Source organism: Hemiscyllium ocellatum, chromosome 7 (genome assembly GCF_020745735.1).
Source record: "Hemiscyllium ocellatum isolate sHemOce1 chromosome 7, sHemOce1.pat.X.cur, whole genome shotgun sequence".
NCBI classification, from domain to species: domain Eukaryota; kingdom Metazoa; phylum Chordata; class Chondrichthyes; order Orectolobiformes; family Hemiscylliidae; genus Hemiscyllium; species Hemiscyllium ocellatum.
In genome coordinates this window covers 110,891,035-110,911,161 of record NC_083407.1, presented here as the reverse complement: position 1 = coordinate 110,911,161, position 20,127 = coordinate 110,891,035, and the positions used below count along the sequence as shown (strand labels likewise).

General features: G+C 44.0%; 1 protein-coding gene across 1 annotated transcript in view; it reads right to left on the bottom strand.

Moving 5' to 3' along the window:
- The window catches only part of LOC132817270 (receptor tyrosine-protein kinase erbB-4-like), a 956,628-nt gene that overhangs the window by 457,246 nt on the left and 479,255 nt on the right, over positions 1 to 20,127 (bottom strand). The window lies entirely within an intron of this gene.

Here is a 20,127-nt window from a genome sequence, read left to right as displayed (position 1 = left end):
CCTCGAATCCCTACAGTGTGGAAACGGGCCATTCGGCCCAACAAGTCCACACCAACTCTCTGGAGGCCATCCCAGACTTACACCCCTGTCCTATTCCTGTAACACTGCATTAACCATGACTAATCCACCCCACCTTTCCATGCCTGGACACTATGGGACAGTTTAGCATGGCCAATCCACCTAACCTGAACACCTTTAGACCATAGGAGGAAACCGGAGCACCCGGAGGAAACACACACAGACACAGGAAGAATGTCCAAACATCACACAGTCACCTCAGGGTAGAATTGAACCCGGGTCCCTGCCGCTGTGAGGCCACAGTTATATTTTGTGCAAAAAAAATCAACAGCTATCAAAAGCATCCAATTACCTACTCTCAATCATAAGACTATAAAACCATAAGAAATAGGAACAAGAGTAGGCCATTTGGCCCTTTGAGCTGCTAACATTTAAAAGGATCATGTCTCATAGAGATGTACAGCTTGGAAACAGACCCTTCGGTCCAACCCGTCCATACCGACCAGATATCCCAACCCAATCTAGTCCCACCTGCCAGCACCCAGCCCATATCCCTCCAAACCCTTCCTAATCATTTACCCATCCAAATGCCTCTTAAATTTTGCAATTGTACCAGCCTCCACCACATCCTCTGGCAGCTCATTCCATACACAATTCCTTATGTCCACTTTCCTGTGTTTTCTAAAACTGTTGATGTCTCTACTGATCAAGAATCTATCTACCCCCACAGTCTTCTGCAGCAAAGAGTTCCAAAGACTCTCAAACCTCCGAGTGAAGACATTTCTCCTCATCTCAGTCTTAAATTGGTACCACATTATTCTGATACCACACCCTCTGGTCCGAGATCCTCCCAAGAGAAGAAACATAATCTCAGCACTTACCTTGTCAAGCCCCTGAAGAACCCTCAATGTTTCAAAGAGATGGCTTCTCATTCTGCTCAACTTTAGTGAATAGAGTCTCAATCTGTTTGGCCTTTGTTTATAAGACAATTCCTCCATTCCAGGGATCATTCTACTCAACGATCTCTAAACTGCTTCCAATGAAACAATATCTTTCCTTAAATAAGGAAACCAAAACTGCTCACAGTATTCCAGATGTGGTCTTACCAGCACCAGGTACACTTGCAGGAAGACCTCTCTATCAATCCTCTTGGATTAAGGGTCGATATTCCCTGAGCTTCCTGATTACCTGCTGACCATGCCTGCTAGCTTTCTGTGTTTCACGCACAAGTATCCACTCTGTGTTGTAGAAAGGTGACGGAATGTATCATCAAGCAGCACTTCCACAGCAATAACCTGCTCACTGACATCAGCTTGGGTTCTACCACAACCGCTCAGTTCCTGACCTCATTACAGCTATTGATCAAAACATGATCAAAAGAGCTGAATTCCAGGGGGGAGATGGAAGTGACAGCTCTTGACATCAAGATCACAATTCACCAAGTCTGGCATAGAGAAACCCCAACAAAACTGGAGTCAATGGAAATCAAGATGAAATCCTCTGCTGGTTGGAGTCACATCTGGCACAAAGGAAGATGGTCATTGTTATTAGAGGCTGATCAACTCAGTTTGATGACATTTCTGCTGGAATTCCTTCAGGTAGATTCCTAGACCCACCCACTTTCAGCTGCTTCATCAATAGCTTTCCCTCCATCGTAACGTCAGATGTGAATGTTTGTTGACAATTGTTCTGTACCATTTGTATTCCCCACTCCCATGCCAGCAAGACTTGGACAACATTCAGGTTCAGGATTTAAACCATATGAACGCCAAACAAGGCTGTATTCCTGATGAAGGGCTTTTGCCCGAAGCGTCGATTTTACTGCTCCTCGGATGCTGCCTAAACTGCTGTGCTCTTCTAGCACCATTAATCCAGAATCTGGTTTCCAGCATCTGCAGTCATTGTTTTTACCTAGTTGATTTTAACCCTACTGCGAATCCTCTTGCAAGGATGCCTGCCTTGAAGAAGTTTTCCGCCTCTCTCTACAAGAATCTCAGGGAGTCCCTCTCCCAGGTCATTTCCTCTGCAATAGACAATAGACAATAGGTGCAGGAGTAGGCCATTCTGCCCTTCGAGCCTGCACCACCATTCAACATGATCATGGCTGATTATCCTTAATCAGTATCCTGTTCCTGCCTTATCTCCATAACCCTTGATTCCACAATCCTTGAGAACTCTATCCAACTCTTTCTTAAATGAATCCAGAAACTGGGCCTCCACTGCCCTCTGGGGCAGATCATTCCACACAGCCACCACTCTCTGGGTGAAGAAGTTTCTCTTCATCTCTGTCCTAAATGATCTACCCCGTATTTTTAAGCTGTGTCCTCTGGTTTGGCACTCACCGATCAGCAGAAACATGTATCATGCCTCCAGAGTGGCCAATCCTTTAATAATCTTATATGTCTCAATCAGATCCCCTCTCAGTCTTCTAAACTCAAGGGTATACAAGCCCAGTCGCTCCAGTCTTTCAGTGTAAGGTAATCCTGCCATTCCAGGAATTTACCTCATGAACCTACGCCGCACTCCCTCAATAGCCAGAATGTCTTTCCTCAAATTTGGAGACCAGAACTGCACACGGTACTCCAGGTGTGGTCTCACCAGGGCCCTGTACAGCTGCAGAAGAACCTCTTTGCTTCTATACTCAATCCCTCTTGTTATGAAGGCCAGCATGCTATTAGCCTTCTTCACTACCTGCTGTACCTGCATGCTTACCTTCATTGACTGGTGTACAAGAACACCCAGATCTCTCTGTACTGCCCCTTTACCTAAATTGATTCCATTTAGGTAGTAATCTGCCTTCCTGTTCTTGCCACCAAAGTGGATAACCATACATTTATCCACATTAAACTGCATCTGCCATGCATCTGACCACTCACCTAACTTGTCCAGGTCACCCTGTAATCTCCTAACATCCTCATCACATTTCACCCTACCACCCAGCTTAGTATCATCAGCAAATTTGCTAATGTAATTGCTAATACCATCTTCTATTTCATTAACATATATTGTAAAAAGCTGCAGTCCCAGTACTGATCCCTGCGGTACCCCACTGGTCACTGCCTGCCATTCCGAAATGGAGCCGTTTATCACTGCTCTTTGTTTCCCATCAGCCAACCAATTTTCAATCCAAGTTAGTACATTGTCCCCAATACCATGTGCCCTAATTTTGCTGACTAACCTCCTATGTGGGACTTTATCAAAAGCTTTTTGAAAGTCCAAGTACACTACATCTACTGGATCTCCCTCGTCCATCTTCAGAGTTACATCCTCAAAACATTCCAGAAGATTAGTCAAGCATGATTTCCCCTTCATAAATCAATGCTAACTCTGACCTATCCTGTTACTACTATCCAGATGTGTTGTAATTTCATCCTTTATAATTGACTCCAGCATCTTTCCCACCACTGAGGTCAGACTAACTGGTCTATAATTTCCCGCTTTCGCTCTCCCAACTTTCTTAAAACGTGGTGTAACATTAACCACCCTCCAATCCGCAGGAACTGATCCCGAATCCATCAAACTCTGGAAAATAATCACCAACACATCCACGATTTCTCGAGCCACCTCCTTCAGTACCCTGGGATGTAGACCATCAGGCCCCGGGGACTTATCAACCTTCAGACCTAACAGTCTCTTCAACACCAATTCCTGGCAAATACAGATTCCCTTAAGTTCAGGTCCTTCAGCCACTGTTACTTCAGGGAGATTGCTTGTGTCTTCCCCCCAGTGAACACAGATCTGAAGTACCAATTCAATTCTTTTGCCATTTCTTTGTTCCCCATAATATATTCCCCTGTTTCTGTTTTCAAGGGCCCAATTTTAGTCTTAACCATTTTTTTGCCTTGCACATACCTAAAAAAACTTTTACTATCTTCCTTTATATTTTTGGCCAGTTTACCTTCTTACCTCATTTTTTCTCTGTGTATTTCCTTCTTAGTAATCCTCTGTTGCTCTTTAAAAGCTTCCCAGTCCTCAGTTTTCCCACTTATCTTTGCTATGTTATACTTTTTCTCTTTTAACTTTATATGTTTCTTAACTTCCCTCGTCAGCCACGGCCACCCATGCCTCCTCCTAGGATCTTTCTTCCTTTTTGGAATGAACTGATCCTGCAACTTCTGCATTATACACAGAAATATCCGCCATTGTTCCTCCAATGTCATCCCTGCTAAGGTATTGCACCATTGAACTTTGGCCAGCTCCTCCCTCATAGCTCCATAATTCCCTTTATTCAACAGAAATATTGTCACTTCCAATTGTACCCTCTCCCTCTCAAATTGCAGTTTGAAGCTTATTGTATTATGGTCACTACTTCCCAATGGCTCCTTCACTTCGAGGTCCCTGACCAATTCTGGTTCGTTGCACAATACCAGATCCAGTATTGCCTTCTCCCTGGTCGGCTCCAGCATCAGCTGTTCTGAGAATCCATCTCTGAGGCACTCCACAAAGTCTCTTTCTTGAGGTCCAATACCATCCTGATTCTCCCAGTCTACCTGCATGTTGAAATCCCCCATAACAACTGTAGTAACGTCTTTCCACAGGCCAATTTCAGCTCCTGATTTAACTTACATCCGACATCCAGACTATTGTTTAGGGGGCCTGCAGATAACTCCCAAGAGGGTCTTTTTACCCTTAGTATTTCTCAGCTCTATCCACACTGACTCTACATCCCCTGATTCTAGGACCCCCCACGCAAGGGGCTGAATATCATCCCTTACCAACATGGCCACCCCACCCTCTCTGCCTGTCAGTCTGTCCTTACGATAGCACGTATAGCCTTGAATATTCATTTCCCAGGCCCTGTCCACTTGAAGCCACATCTCAGTTATCCCTACAATATCGTATCTGCCAATTTCCAAAAGAGCCTCAAGCTCATCCATCTTACTTCTAATGCTTCGTGCATTCATGTATAGTATTTTTAATTTGTTACTGCCCTCACCCTTCCCATCAACTCCTATTTCACTCAACCTTACAGCATGATCCCTTTCTGAGTTTCCTGCCTCATTGATACAGTTGTCTTTCTTGACTTCCCTTGTTCTAACTTTCCCTCCAATTTCCTTCTTAAACATCCAGTTTGTCCCCTCCCCCTGCCACTACTTAGTTTAAACGTAGCTATGTTGCAGTAGCAAACCTGCCTGCCAGAACGCTGGTCCCTAACCTATTAAGGTGCAAGCTCTTCAACCATGTCCTGAAACAAACTCGCTACCACAGCCACATTTGCTTCTTCAGCGCCTGCCTCCATAACCAACTCATCCCACACGGTATCCAGATCACTTTTAAACCAGCAGAGTTCGGACCCGAACAGGACAAACAGTACAGACGCTGTATTCTTGATGAAAGGCTTTTCCCTGAAAAGTCAATTTTGCTGCTCCTCAGATGCTGCCTGAACTGCTGTGCTCTTCCAGCACCACTAATCCAGAAAATGGGTATCTCAAGCAAGACAGAATCTAACCCTTTCCCTTTGACTCTCAATCACATTATTATCACTGAAACCCCCACCATCAACATCTTAGGGGTTGCCATTGACCAAAAACTGAACAGGAGGAGCAGGGGCTTGAACAGCAAGTCAAGTGCTTGGATGTTTGCAAGCAAATCACCTCCACACCCCCAAAACGTGGTCCGTATTTTTGACTTACACGTTCTTGACTTTCACTAAAATTACTATTATGACCCCGGATAAAACAGATGGACGTTACTGATTTTCAATTCTAAAATGTGTTTTTGTTTGAAAAAAAGAGAGAGAGAGGAAAAACACAATTCTGCATGAAAATTCAATGACAATCTGGTAAAAGTCTGTGTGAAGCCCATGGAATGTGACACCTATAAAGGGAGAAGTTTAACAAAAGGAGATAACATGGAGCTGGTGACTCACCCTCTCAGCAGAAAGCCATCTCTTGCAGACATGTCTATTTAACCCTCCGGGAATACGAAACAAATGATGAAAACAGACTGTAACACCTGTTTGTACGTGTTATTAGCTAGGCCTACTAGTGTGTGGATTAGAATGCTACAAGGGCCGTAGTTTTGACAGCAGTAATTTTAAGCACTTTTGCACGGCAGGTAAAACAAAGTGGAAGGCGCTCACTCTGAAACGTAGAATTCAGGCACTATTGAAAGGAAACAGAACTTCTGTCAAGCTGAAAACCCAAAAATCTCAACACTGACTGCTCAACTGCCAACATCAACACTATCTGGTCCAACCAGTAATAGCAGCAACATTGTCTTCCCTGCTGTCCATGCACATCTTGAAGACTGATGTTTTCTTTCATACTTTCATCTTTGTACAAACTCTTATTTCTACTCTGTATGTACATGATCTGCATTGCTGTTCCTCCTCTCATTTAGTAATTAATAAACTCAGTCTTTTTGTCAATTCAGAAAAAGGCCAATGTTGATTTGGATCTGGGGGCAAACGTTTCTGCAAGGGAATGGATCCTTTCTGAACTAATCTTGTGGCGACCAACTGCAGGGAGGTTGGTGAATAAAGAAGGGTAGCCAGTTCAACCTGCCTGTCCCGGGGGTTTAAGATGTTTGGGTGTTCTGTCTGGGACTGTAACAATTAGGACACCTCATCCAGAATAGGGAGGGAGTCAGGTAGTAATGTTAATCATGTCATCCTATGGTATGGCTAGAACATCGGGCAAAATTTACAGCTTTAGAGCACAGCAGGATTAACACATTATAAACGTCACCCTTTTCTTTCTTAAAGAATTGGGCACCAGTGCCCTATATTGCAATGGCCATTCCCTCCCTAACCCCACCAAAAATCATTGGGTTCTTTTTTTAAATCCTCTCATAGGATATGGGCGTCGCTGGCTAGGTCAGTATTTATTGCCCATCCCTAAAACCCAGCAGGTAGTTAAGAGTCAACCACATTGCTGTGGGTCTGGAGTCACACGTAGGCCAGACCAGGTAAGAGTGGCAGTTTCCTTCCCTAAAAGATATTAGTGGACGAGATGGGTTTTCCCGACAATCGACAATGGATTACACAGGCATTGTTAAGACCCAGAATCCCCAGATTCTTTATTGAATTCACAATCCACCGTCTGCCATGGTTCCCAGAACAATAACAGTCTCACAATAAAACCTCTTGGGTCATTGCATCCGTTCTACTATTGGCCCTTCAATGCTAACTCACTATTGAACTAAAGAAGCACTGATGTTTGAGCTTCTGACTTCAGCTGATCAGATTCCTTACAGTGTGGAAACAGGCCTATCAGCCCATATTGACCCTCCAAAGAGTAACCCACCCAAACCCATTTCTCTATGGGTAGCCAATTCACCTAACGTGTACATATTTGGCCTGTGGGAGGAAACCAGTGCACCCGGAGGAAACCCAGAGAACGTACAAACTCCACACAGACAGTTGCCCAAGGCTGGAATCGAAACTGGGACCCTGGTGCTGTGAAGCAGCAGTGCTAATCACTGAGCCACCATGCCATTCTATATATGCAAACTAAAGATGAGTGGCAGAGGTTACTTTTATAACAGGCAGCAGAGAAAACCAATATTCTTTTTCTTTCATCTAGAGTATTGAAATCAGCTGTCTAAAATTGCCTTGCCAAAATCAATTAATTCAACATAGTCAGGGATTGAACTGGGATTGACAATTAGAATATTAAGATGGTTAGTTTTTAGTGACATTGGATCAACGGTAAGTAGTGGCTCTGGCAAAGACCATTCCTCGATTCTTGTTAGAACGAATGCCCACAGAGTCTTTTTCATTTGCTGAGAGGCAGACAGTTTAATGTCTCCCCTGAGAGATGGTATCTCTGGCAGTGCAGCACTCCCTTAACACTGCACTGGGAGTGTCAGCCTGCACTACATGCCTAAGTCCCTGGAATGGAACTAACAGAAAATAGCAATGTCACACTAGATATGGGTGGATAAATGGCCAGTTAACACTGTCCTTCACGACCCCAGTTGAGGAACAAATGGAGACTGAGGCACTGGAACAACTCCACTATGCCATTCATCCCTCAATATCTGCTCGGTTTAATGACTGATTGGAATAAAAGCCCTTCCAGCAATCTAACCGGCTGGCCAGAGTATCAGTCAAGAGTCGGTCCTCAGGTCTTAGAACACATTCCATTGAATCAGAACTGAAAATGTTACAGTTAGCCAATAAGAGGGGGAGAAGAGACAGAGAGAGAAAGGAAACTTTAACATTGTGTGAACTGCACACTGTAGCTGGAAGAGCCATTCAACCCAATGGCAGCTTCCTTCCATCGTAGGTTTGGAGAAGTTATTAGATTGGATTCTGAAACAGAGCAGCATTGTTGACTTTCATTTGGAGCACCCCTTGTTCCTTGCACTGGAATGTAAACAAATCTCTTAATCACCCCCTCTCCTTTACTGCTGGGTGCAGTGAACCTGTACGTTTCATCTTTTTGTTCTGGAATTCATATTTCACAGTCCTGGCAGATGACCCGAACGGATAATTTACTCCTCTGAATGATTACCTTAATTAAAATGTCAGGGTGACATTTTTTTTTGCCTGCATACAGATTATCGCAGTTTAACAAGAGTTTGGCAGTTGGAAGCAACTGAAGGGCAAGTGCAGGAGTAGAAGAGTTTGAGACACTCCCTGCTTATCTCTCAAGCACTGGCTTATGTGAACATAAAATTTTCAGCATCTGCACAAATCTGCCCTTACCAATTGAAGGAAGGACTCATAACTATATGGGAGGTTACCCCATTTCAGGACATCTTGAAGCCTGCTCTACAGCCAGTGGGGTGCTTTTGAAACTTAGACACAGTCAATCTGCACACGGCAAAATCCCATAAGCTGCAGCTTCCACAGATGCACCATAGTCAGCATTCTGTTTGAAAGCACAATGGCCTGACACGGAAACTGCTCTGCCCAGATCAATGATAAACTACAGGAGGTCGTGTGCACAGCCCAGACCATCACCGAAGCTAAATTCCCATCCATAAACTCCATTTACACTTCTCACCACAGAAAGGCTGCCAACATTATCAATAACCCTTTTCACCCCAGTTATGCTTTCTTCCCAATCCCTTCCATCAGACAGAAGCTAGAACACAAGCACCGACAAGTTCAAGAACGGCTTCCTTTTCCTCAGTATTCACAAAGGAACAAGACAATATTGTCGAGGAGAATACTGAGATACAGGTTACTAGAATAGACAGGATTGAGGTTCACAAGGAGGAGATGCTAACAATTCTTTAAGTGTAAAAATATACAAAAGGGTAACGAGGGAGAAAATAGGCCCCTCAAAGATCAGCAAGGCAGCCTTTGTGTGGAGCCGCAGAAAATGGGGGAGATACTAAATGAGTATTTTGCATCAATAATTACTGTGGAAAAGGATATGGAAGATCTAGACTGTAGGGAAATAGATGGTGACATCTTGAAAAATATCTAAAATACAGAGGAGGAAGTGCTGGATGTCTTGAAGCGCATAAAGGTGGATAAATCCCCAGGATCTGATCAGATATACCTGAGAACTCTGTGGGAAGCTAGAGAAGTGATTGCTGGGCCTCTTGCTGAGATATTTGTATCATCGATAGTCACAGGTGAGGTGCCTAAAGACTGGAGGTTGGCTAACATGGCGCCACTGTTTAAGAAGGGTGGTAAAGACAAGCCAGGGAACTATAGACCGGTGAGCCTGACCTCGGTGGTGGGCAAGTTGTTGGAGGGAATCCTGAGGAACAGGATGTACATGTATTTGGAAAGCAAACGACTGATTAGGGATAGTCAATGTGGCTTTGTGCGTGGGAAATCATGTCTCACAAACTTGATTGAGATTTTGAGGAAATAATAAAGAGGATTGATGATGGCAGAGCGATAGGTACGATCTATATGGACTTCAGTAAGGCGTTTGACAAGGTTCCCCATGGGAGATTGATTGGCAAGGTTAGATCCCATGGAATACAGGGAGAATTAGCCATTTGGATGCAGAACTGGCTCAACGGTAGAAGACAAAGGGTGGTGGTGATGGAATGTAGTTTTTCAGACTGGAAGCCTGTGACCAGTGGAGTGCCACAAGGATCAGTGTTGGGGCCTCTACTTTTGGTCATTTACACAAATGATTTGGATGTGAGCATAAGAGTAAGTTTGCAGATTAAACCAACATTGGAGGTGTAGTGAACAGCGAAGTGGGTAACCTCAGATTACAACAGGATCTTGATCAGATGGGCCAATGGGCTGAGAAGTGGCAGATGGAGTTTAATTCAGATAAATGCAAAGTGCTGCATTTTGGGAAAACAAATCTTAGCAGGACTTATACACTTAATGGTAAGGTCCTAGGGAGTGTTGCTGAACAAGAGACCTTGGAATGCAGGTTCATAGCTCCTTGAAAGTGGAGCCACAGGTAGATGGGATAGTGAAGAAGGTGTTTGTTATGCTTTCCTTTATTGGTCAGAGTATTGAGTACAGGAGTTGGGAGGTCATGTTGCAGCTGTACAGGACACTGGTTAGGCCACTGTTGAAATATTGTGTGCAATTCTGGTCTCCTTCCTATGGGAAAGATGTTGTGAAATTTGAAAGGGTTCAGAAAAGATCTACAAGGACGTTGCCAGGGTTGGAGGATTTGAGCTATAGGGAGAGGCTGAACAGGTTGGGGCTGTTTTCCCTGGAGCGTCGGAGGCTGAGTGGTGACCTTACAGTGGTTTACAAGATTATGAGGGGCATGGATTGGGTAAATAGGCAAAGTCCCTGGGGTTGGGAAGCCCAGAACAAAAGGCATAGGTTTAGAGTGAGAGGGGAAAGATATAAAAGAGATCTAAGGAGCAACTTTTTCACACAGAGGGTGGTATGGGTATGGAAATGAGCTGCCAGAGGAAGTGGTGGAGGCTGGTACAATTGCAACATTTAAGAGGCATTTAGATGGGTATATGAATAGGAAGGGTTTGGAGGGATATGGGCCGGATGCTGACAGGTGGGACCAGATTGGGTTGGGATATCTGGTCGGATTGATAGGTTGGACCAAAGGGTCTGTTTCCATGCTGTCCATCTCTATGACTCTATATAATGCCCCTGGGCTGGATGGGATTTATCCTAGGATTCTCTGGGAAGCCAGGGAAGAGATTGCAGAGCCTTTGGCTTTGATCTTTATGTCGTCATTGTCTACAGGCATAGTACCAGAAGACTGGAGGATAGTGAATGTTGTCCCCTTCTTCAAGAAGGGGAATAGGGACAACCCTGGGAATTATAGACCAGTGAGCCCTACTTTGCTTCTGGCTAAAGTGTTGGAAAAGGTTATTAGAGATAGGATTTATAATCATCTAGAGAGGAATAAGTTAGTTAGGGATAGTCAACACAGTTTTGTGAAGTGTAGGTTTTGCCTCACAAGCCTTATTGAGTTCTTTGAGAAGGTGCCCAAACAGATGGATGAGGGTAAAGCAGTTGATGTGGTGTATGTGGATTTCAGTAAGGCATTTGATAAGGTATCCCACGGTAGGCTATTGCACAAAATATGGAGGCACGGGATTCAGAGTGATTTCGTGGTTTGGATCAGGAATTGGTTAGCTGAAAGAAGACAGAGTGGTGGTTGATGGGAAATATTCATCCTGGAGTTCAGTTACTAGTGGTGTGCAGCAAGGATCTGTTTTGGGTCCACTGCTGTTTGTCATTTTTATAAATGACCTGGATGAGGGCGTAGAAAGATGGGTTCATAAATTTGTGGATGACACCAAGGTCGGTGGAGTTGTGGATAGTGCTGAAGGATGTTGCAGGTTACAGAGGGACATAGATAAGCTGCAGAGCTTGGCTGACAGGTGGCAAATGGAATTTAATGTGGAAAAGTATTCTGAGGGATAGGATTTATGACTATTGGGCAAAGCACAGTGTGACTGAAGGCAGTCAGCGTGGCTTTGAGAGGGGCAGGTCATGCCTCACAAATCTTATTGTGTTCTTTGAGGAGGTGACAAGAGAGGTCAATGAAGGTCAAGCAGTGGATGTGGTGTATATGGACCTCAGCAAGGCATTTGATAAGTTTTCCCATGGTAGGCTCGTTCATAAAGTCAGAAAGTATGGGATACAGGGAGATTTGGCTACCTGGATTCAGAATTGGCTGGCTGACAGAAGGTGGTTGTCGAAAGTATTCTGCCTGGAGGCAGGAAAGTATTCTGCCTGGAGGTCAGTGTTGAGTGGTGTCCCGCAGGGCTCTGTTCTTGGGCCTCTGCTCTTTGTAGTTTTTATAAATGACTTCGATGAGAAGGTTGAGGGGTGGGTTAGTAAATTTACAGATGAAATAAAAGTTGGAGGTGTCGTCAATAGTATCAAGGGCTACTGCATCAGGGGTAGGTTCTTTACGCAGAGAGTTGCGAATGCATGGAATGCATTGCCAGCGGTGGTGGTGGAAGCAGAGTCATTAGGGACATTTAAGCGACTGCTGGACATGCACATGGAGAGCAGTGAGTTGAGGGGTGTGTAGGTTATGTTATTATATTTTACATTAGGATTAAACTTCGACACAACATTGTGGGATGTGCTGTACTTTTCTATGTTCTAAGTATGAGGTGATTCACCTTGGAAGGAGTAACAGGAATGCAGAGTACTGGGCTAATGGTAAGATTCTTGGTAGCGTAGATGAGCAGAGAGATCTCAGTATCCATGTACACAGATCCCTGAAAGGTGCCACCCAGGTTGATAGGGTTGTTCAGAAGGCATACGGTGTGTTAGCTTTTATTGGTAGAGGGAGTGAGTTTCGGAGCCACAAGGTTATGCTGCAGCTGTACAGAACTCTGCTGTGGCCGCACTTGGAGTTTTGCATACACTCCCGATCGCCGCATTATAGGAAGGATGTGGAAACTTTGGAAAGGGTTCAGAGGAGATTTACTCGGATGTTGCCTGGTATGGAGGGAAGGTCTTATGAGGAAAGGCTGAATGAGTTGAGGCTGTTTTCGTTGGAGAGAAGAAGGTGGAGAGGAGACTTAATTGAGACATATAAGACAATCAGAGGGTTAGATAGGGTGGACAGTGAGAGCCTTTTTCCTTAGATGGTGATGGCTAACATGAGGGGACATAGATTTAAATTGAGGGGTGATAGACATAGGATAGATGTCAGAGGTAGTTTCTTTACTCAGAGAGTAGTAGGGGCATGGATTGCACTGCCTGCAACAGTAGCAGACTCGCCAACTTTAAGGGCATTTAAATGGTCATTGGACAGACAAATGGATGAAAATGGAATAGTGTACATCAGATGGGCTTCAGTTTGGTTTCACAGGTCGATGCGACATCGAGGGCCGAAGGGCCTGTACTGTGCTGTAATGTTCTACGTTTAATGTTGGTTCACATATGTGAAGGATTTGTTATTTAACCTGGATCTCTCTTAGAATGCAGGTCTAGTATTAACCACACAATTCTCATGTCAGGAATAGTCGGATGTTTGTTGTATTCCTCACATCCATTCTTTAATAGTTATTATGTATCACCATTTGTTGAGCATTTGACATTACACACTTGAACAAGAAGACCTTTATTGTATAAAATATTCAACAGAATGCACTATGTAATTCCAGGCAAACACTGAAGAGTCATTATGAAACAAATTCACTTGCCTTTGATTCCAAGTTCGTTTAACTTACAGAAGTCATTCAAAAGATAATTAACAGGAAAAGACACAGCAGATAAAGATAAACTGGATGGGGATTCTAGGATCTGAGGGCATAGTCTGAAAAATAGGGCCAGACCATTCAGGAGAGAAGCTAACAAGTATTTTTACACACATAGGGCAGTCAGTGCTCAGAATTCTCTTCCACAAGTGGCAGTTGATCCTGGATCAGTCGTTAGTGTTAAATCTGATATAAATAAAGTTTTGTTAAGCAAAGGTATGAAGGATATGAGGAAAGGCCGGTATATGGAGTTAGGCCAAAGATCAGCCATGACCTCATTGATCAGGCTCGAGGCCTACTCCTGATCCTATGTTCCTAAAAGGACTTTTTTCAACCCATCTCGTTCCTGCTTATTGCCTCTCCTGATGACCTGAAGAATTGCAAGGGCATAACCTTTGAGTCAAGTTAGGTAAAGGGGAAGCACAACAAGATCTAGGTGTTCTTGTACACCAGTCAATGAAGGTAAGCATGCAGGTACAGCAGGCAGTGAAGAAGGCTAATGGCATGCTGGCCTTCATAACAAGAGGAATTGAGTATAGGAACAAAGAGGTCCTTCTGCAGCGGTACAGGGCCCTGGTGAGACCGCACCCGAGTATTGTGCGCAGTTTTGGTCTCCAAATTTGAGGAAAGACATTCTGGCTATTGAGGGAGTGCAGCGTAGGTTCACGAGGTCAATTCCCAGAATGGCAGGACTAGCACAAGTTGAAAGATTGGAGCGACTGGGCTTGTATAGACTTGAGTTGAGAAGGATGAGAGAGGATCTGATTGTGACGTATAAGATTATTAAAGGATTGGATACTCTGGAGGCAGGAAGCATGTTTCCGCTGATGGGTGAATCCAGAACCAGAGGACACGGTTTAAAAATAAGGGGTAGGCCATTTAGAACAGAGGTGAGGAGAAACTTCTTCATCCAGAGAGTGGTGGATATATGGAATGCTCTGCCCCAGGAGGCAGTGGAGTCCAAGCCTCTGGATACTTTCAAGAAAAAGATGGATACAGCTCTTAAAGATAGTGGAATCAAGGGTCATGTGGATAAGACAGGAACAGGATACTGATTGTGGATGATCAGCCATGATCATAATGAATGGTGGTGCTGGCTCAAAGGGCCAAATGCACCTATTGTCTATTGAGTCCAACAACTCCAACGCTCAAACGCAGGTGCCATAGAGGTTACCGCTTTCAGTATCTTATCATGCTCCAGTACAGAAGGTGAATGCCTACATTTCCATGGGGAGACAGCCACTTGTTCTCTATGCCTCAGCTATGACACTGCCAGAACTGTACCTCAGTGCTGCCTCGCCTGCTGAAGCTGTGGCAAATCTCCAGCCGCTCTCCTAAGGACAACGTCACAGTATACAGTAAGTCAGGAATGAGACCATTTGGCCCATTTAAACCGTTGCTGGTACTTATACTCTCCCACCATTGCACAAGGTGCATTTTCAGTCCTCCTTATTACACTGCTTGGTGGGATATTTTGAAGGTTTATCACACTTTTGAGACAAAACAAAATTCTTCCTGGTGTACCAGTTCTAATCCTGTTATTCATTAATTCCCCTTTCCGACTTTTGGCTCTGTGTTCCTGGCTTCCTGTGAAACGATAACCTCAAATAGGATTAACTGACTGAAGAAACTAACATACAAACCACCGAGAGTAAGTCAACCTGATTCAATGTATCAACAACTGAAGTAGATGAGTCAGAGTACATGTATAAAACAATAGACACTGTGTGCACACTATATCCTTGACAAGCTCAGGGAGATTCCAGAAACCAACCAACCTCAAACATGCTCAGGTGATCATAACACCGATATCCAGTTCCCTTATGAAATGTACATTGTTCAGCACAGCTTTGATCTCCCCTTCCGGATTCAGATTTTCACTCCGATGTTTCCATGCCGACACCAAAAGGAGGAAACAAAGAAACAGAAACTGCTGGAGAAACTCAGGCAAGTCAGGCAGCATTCCTGCAGAGAAGAAAAATGCAATGAACATTTGAGTTCAGTGTCCCTTCCTCAGCGCAATTCCGAAGAAGGGTCGCTGGACTTTAAATGTTAACGCTGCTTTCTCTGCATGGATGTTGCCAGAGCCACTGAGTTTCTCTGGCAATTTCTGTATTTTGTTGCTGATTTCCAGCATCCACAGCTCTCTGTTCTATTTGAAGCAGCAAACATTTCTCCTCTTCCTTTGTTCCAAAATTGAGTTGATGAAAGTGCTCAAGTTATGGTCTTTCCCTCAGTAGATAAAGCGTATTCTTCTATAGACAAGGGCTACAGGTTTGTGAAAAGTCTTGAAATGGATTTTTGGAATTCTAAAGCCTCAACAGCGCCTCCTCTTTTCGACACAGAGTCTGACCAGCCTAGATACTGCCCTACTGTTGAAAAATACTTTTCCACTAACTACATCTATTAATGCATCTCCAACCAACTCAATCATAATCTGGTTTCCCCCATTGAGTTTTCCCTGCAGCTGTACTGGGAGCAGTAATAAAAAGGGTAGCATTCCTGTGCCTTGCTGATGTCTTTGTAATATTGCAGAAAACCTTGTCGTAACATGATGAAGAATTGCAACAGGATTTCATTCCTGGACAGTTCAGGTCTAATATAGGCCAAATAGATTGGCGGCACGGTGGTTTAGTGGTTAGCACTGCTACCTCAGAGTACCAGGGACCCGGGTTTGATTCCAGTCTCGGGTGACTGTTTACGTTGCACGTTCGCCCGGTGTCTTTGTGGGCTGTCTCCGACAGCTCTAGTTTCCTCCAACAGTGTGTAGGTTAGGTGGATTGGCTGTGAGAAATGCAGGGTCACAGGGTAGAGAGTCTGGGTGTGATGACCTTCAGGAGATCGGTGTGGGCTGAATGGCCTGCTTCTGCACTGTAGGGATTCTATAAGCATCTCTTTGTTATGAACACCCTCACCAAAAGTATAAGCTCCTTTGGATTTACCACATTTCTTTCTTGAATCATCTCAAATAGATCCTGCCTCAAATTTCTACACTCAAGGAAACATAAGCCTTAATTATGCAATTAACCCTTTAATCTGCTCGTTTCTACAAGCTGAAGTGTCAGCATTAATTTGCAAAGTACTTTGCAATGTGTCTTTCGTGTGGTATTTAAAGTGGAAATGTTAATTCACTTAAATGGATGATAAAACAACAAGATAGAGTAAATTAATTCCAAAACAGATCATTAAAGTTCATGTCTTCATCATACAATCTCAAGGTCTCAGTGTTTTCCTGTGTATAACGAAGAGACAGAAATATAGGAGCAGGAGTACACCACTCAGGCTCTTGAGCCAGTTTCAACATTCAATTCCATTCTGATAGATCTCTGATATAACTCCACATCCAAACCTTAGCTCCAAATTCCCATGCCTTGCAAAAAAAAATTGCCTGTCTCCGAATTAAAACCATTACTTGAGCTTGCATGGCTTTGTGTGAGAGGGAGTTATGCATCTTTAGTACAATTAAACATTTCCAAGGTAATGATGCTGGCAACGATAGCCAGTGTGCAAGCAAGTGAGAGCAAAGAAGGACAGAATCGGGAAAAATGATAAAGGCCAGAATTAAAGGCTCATTACCTGAGTAGCATTCAGATGGATGAATTGACAGCACAGACAGAAACAAATGAGAATGAGGCAAAAGCCATTACAAGTGATGAACTTGCAAATCAGGAGCAAGAAAAGGCCACTTGGACCTTCCAACCTGCTCCACCCTTTCACAAGATCCAATCGCAGACTCAACTCCACACCTCTGCCTTTCCCGGTTGATTTTCAACTAAAAAAGTCAGAGCTTATTTACCTCTGCTTTAAAAATATTCAATGACTTAAAGTCCAACATTCTTGAAGTCCAACGACTCATGTACACAGCCCGTAGGGAAACGATTCCACTATGTCTGTGTAAGAAAGAAGACCCCTTATTGTTAAGCTGTGCCTCCCAGGTCTTAGCCTCTTCCACAAGGGAAAGCTTCCTTTTTGCACTCGCACTGTCAGGATCTCAGATGGCTCAATAAAATTTCCTCTTAGTCTTCGAAACGTCAATGGATACAGGTCCATCATGAGCAACACTACTTCATAAAATGACCATCCATCCCTCCAACCCCAGATTATAAGTTGAGTAAAGCTTCTCTGAATGGACTGGACAGCATTTACATCCTTTTTTTAAAGGAGACAAAACTGTACACGATACTGTATATGCGGTCTCACAAATGCAGCATAAACCTGTTACAATACATTCTAATCATTGTATTTCACATTCCCTGCAATAAATAACCACTTCCTTCCAATTGCCCTCACTTGCTCATCCTGCGAGTAACTTTTTGTGAATCTTCCCGGGGCGGCTCAGTGGTTAGCACTGCTGCCTCACAGCACCACAGACCCGGGTTCAATTCCACCCTCGGGCCACTGTATGGAGTTTGCATATTTTCCCTCTGTCTGTGTGGGCTTCCTCCCACAATCCAAAGCTGTGTAGGTTAGGTGGATTAGCTGTGGGAAATGCACACTTGCAGGGATAGGGTGAGTCTGGGTGGGATGCTCTTCGGAGGGTTAGTGTGGACTCAATGGGCTGAGTAGCCTGCTTCCACACTGTAGGGATTCTATGATTCTACGTATTACGACACCCAGATCCCACTGTACCACATTTTCATTTTAATAATATGCTGCATTTCTATCCTTCCTGCCAAAGTGTATAAGTTCACGTTTTCCCAAATTACATGCTGAATGGTTTTAACACAGAAGTAGATACAATCTCAGAAAGCAAGGAGATCAATGATTATTGGAATAGGCGGGAATGGGGAATAATAAGATGAACCACAATCCTGTTGAAGGGTGAAGAACAATGGAATGGCTAAACAGCCGACTATTGCTCCCCGATCATATGCACGCATTCCATCTGCTAAGAGGGATTGATAAAGTAGTGAAGGAGGCGTTTGATGTGCTTGCCTTTAGTGATCAGTGCATTGAGTGTAGGAGTTGGGAGCACATGCTGTGGCTGGACAAGACATTAATTTGGCCACTTTTGGATGATTGCATACAATTCTGGTCTCCTTCCTACGGAAAGGATGCCGCAAAACTTGCAAGGGTTCAGAAAAGCTTCATGAGGATGCTGCCAGGGTTGGAGGGTTTGAGTTTTGGGGAGAGGTTGATCAGGTTGGGGCTGTTTTTCCTGCAGGGAGATTTACAAAAATCATGAGGGGGTATGGATAGGGTAAATAGGCACGGTCTTTTTCCTGGGGTGGGGGAGTCCAGAACTAGGGGGCATGGGTTTAAGCTGAGAGGGAAAGATACAAAAGGGACCGAAGGGACAACGTTTTCACAGAGGGTGCTGCGTGTATGGAATGAACTGCCAGAGGAAATGGTGGAGGTTGGTACATTTAAAAGGCGTCTCGATGGGAAAAAGAATAGGAAGGGTTTGGAGAGATGTAGGCCAAGTGCTGGCAAATGGGACTCTACCTACTTAGGTTATCTGGTCGGCATGGACGAGTTGGACCGAAGGATCTGTTTCTGTGCTGTACATCTCTATACAGCGGATGTTTTGCCTTTTGAGGCAAGCTGGAAGCGAGGTCATAGTTTTAGGATAAGGGATGGCAGATTGAAAACAGAGATGAGGAGAAATTACAACTGTAAAAGTGTCATGAATCCATGGTGTTCAGCATCCCAAAGTGTGGTGGATGCCAGGTCATTCGGTAAATTAATAGAGACGGTAGACTGATTTTTAATTAATAACAGGTTAAAAGGTGGGAAAATGGATTTGAGGCAGAGATGAGATAAGCCACAATTGTGTTAAATGGCAGAGCAGGCTCAGTGGGCAGAAAGGCCTATACCTGCTCCGAATCCCTATGATCTTAAACTCTAACTGAAAATGGTCTGCCTCTGATTCCAAGGTAAGCTCTCTTGTTCTCGCCTCCCTCACCACTGAAAATATGGTGCACACATTGTCAATTTTCTTCAAATCCCCAAAATCATCGATCTTCAGTACTCTGGAGAATACACATCGAATTTATGTTCTCGTACTTTATAAAAGGGAGAGGAACAGACAAAGGCAGCACAGTGAGAGCCTTTTTCCTTGGATGGTGATGATAAACACAAAGGGACATAGCTTTAACTTGAGGGGTGATAAATTTAGGACAGCTGTCAGAGGTAGTTTCTTTACTCAGAGTAGTAGGGGTGTGAACGTCACTGCCAGCAACCAGAGTCAACTCGCCAACTTTAAGGGCATTGAAATGGTCTTTGGATAAACATATGGTTGAAAATGGAATAGTGTTGGAAAGATGGACTTCAGATTGTTGCGCCAAGCTGTGGAACCATCGAGGGTCGAACGGCCTGTACTGCGCTGTAATGTTCATTGTTCTATGGTGTGGTCAGTGCAGGAGAGAGAGAGAGAAAGAAACCCGCACTGCTAACTAACACAGCCGTGAACCTGCACTGTTACTGCCTTTGCTACTGAATTCATGTATCACTGAACATCGGAGTGCGTTTGGAGAAAATTAACAAATAGTGAAATTCACCACTAATCTTGGAGAAACCTGTTTGGGAGAGGTC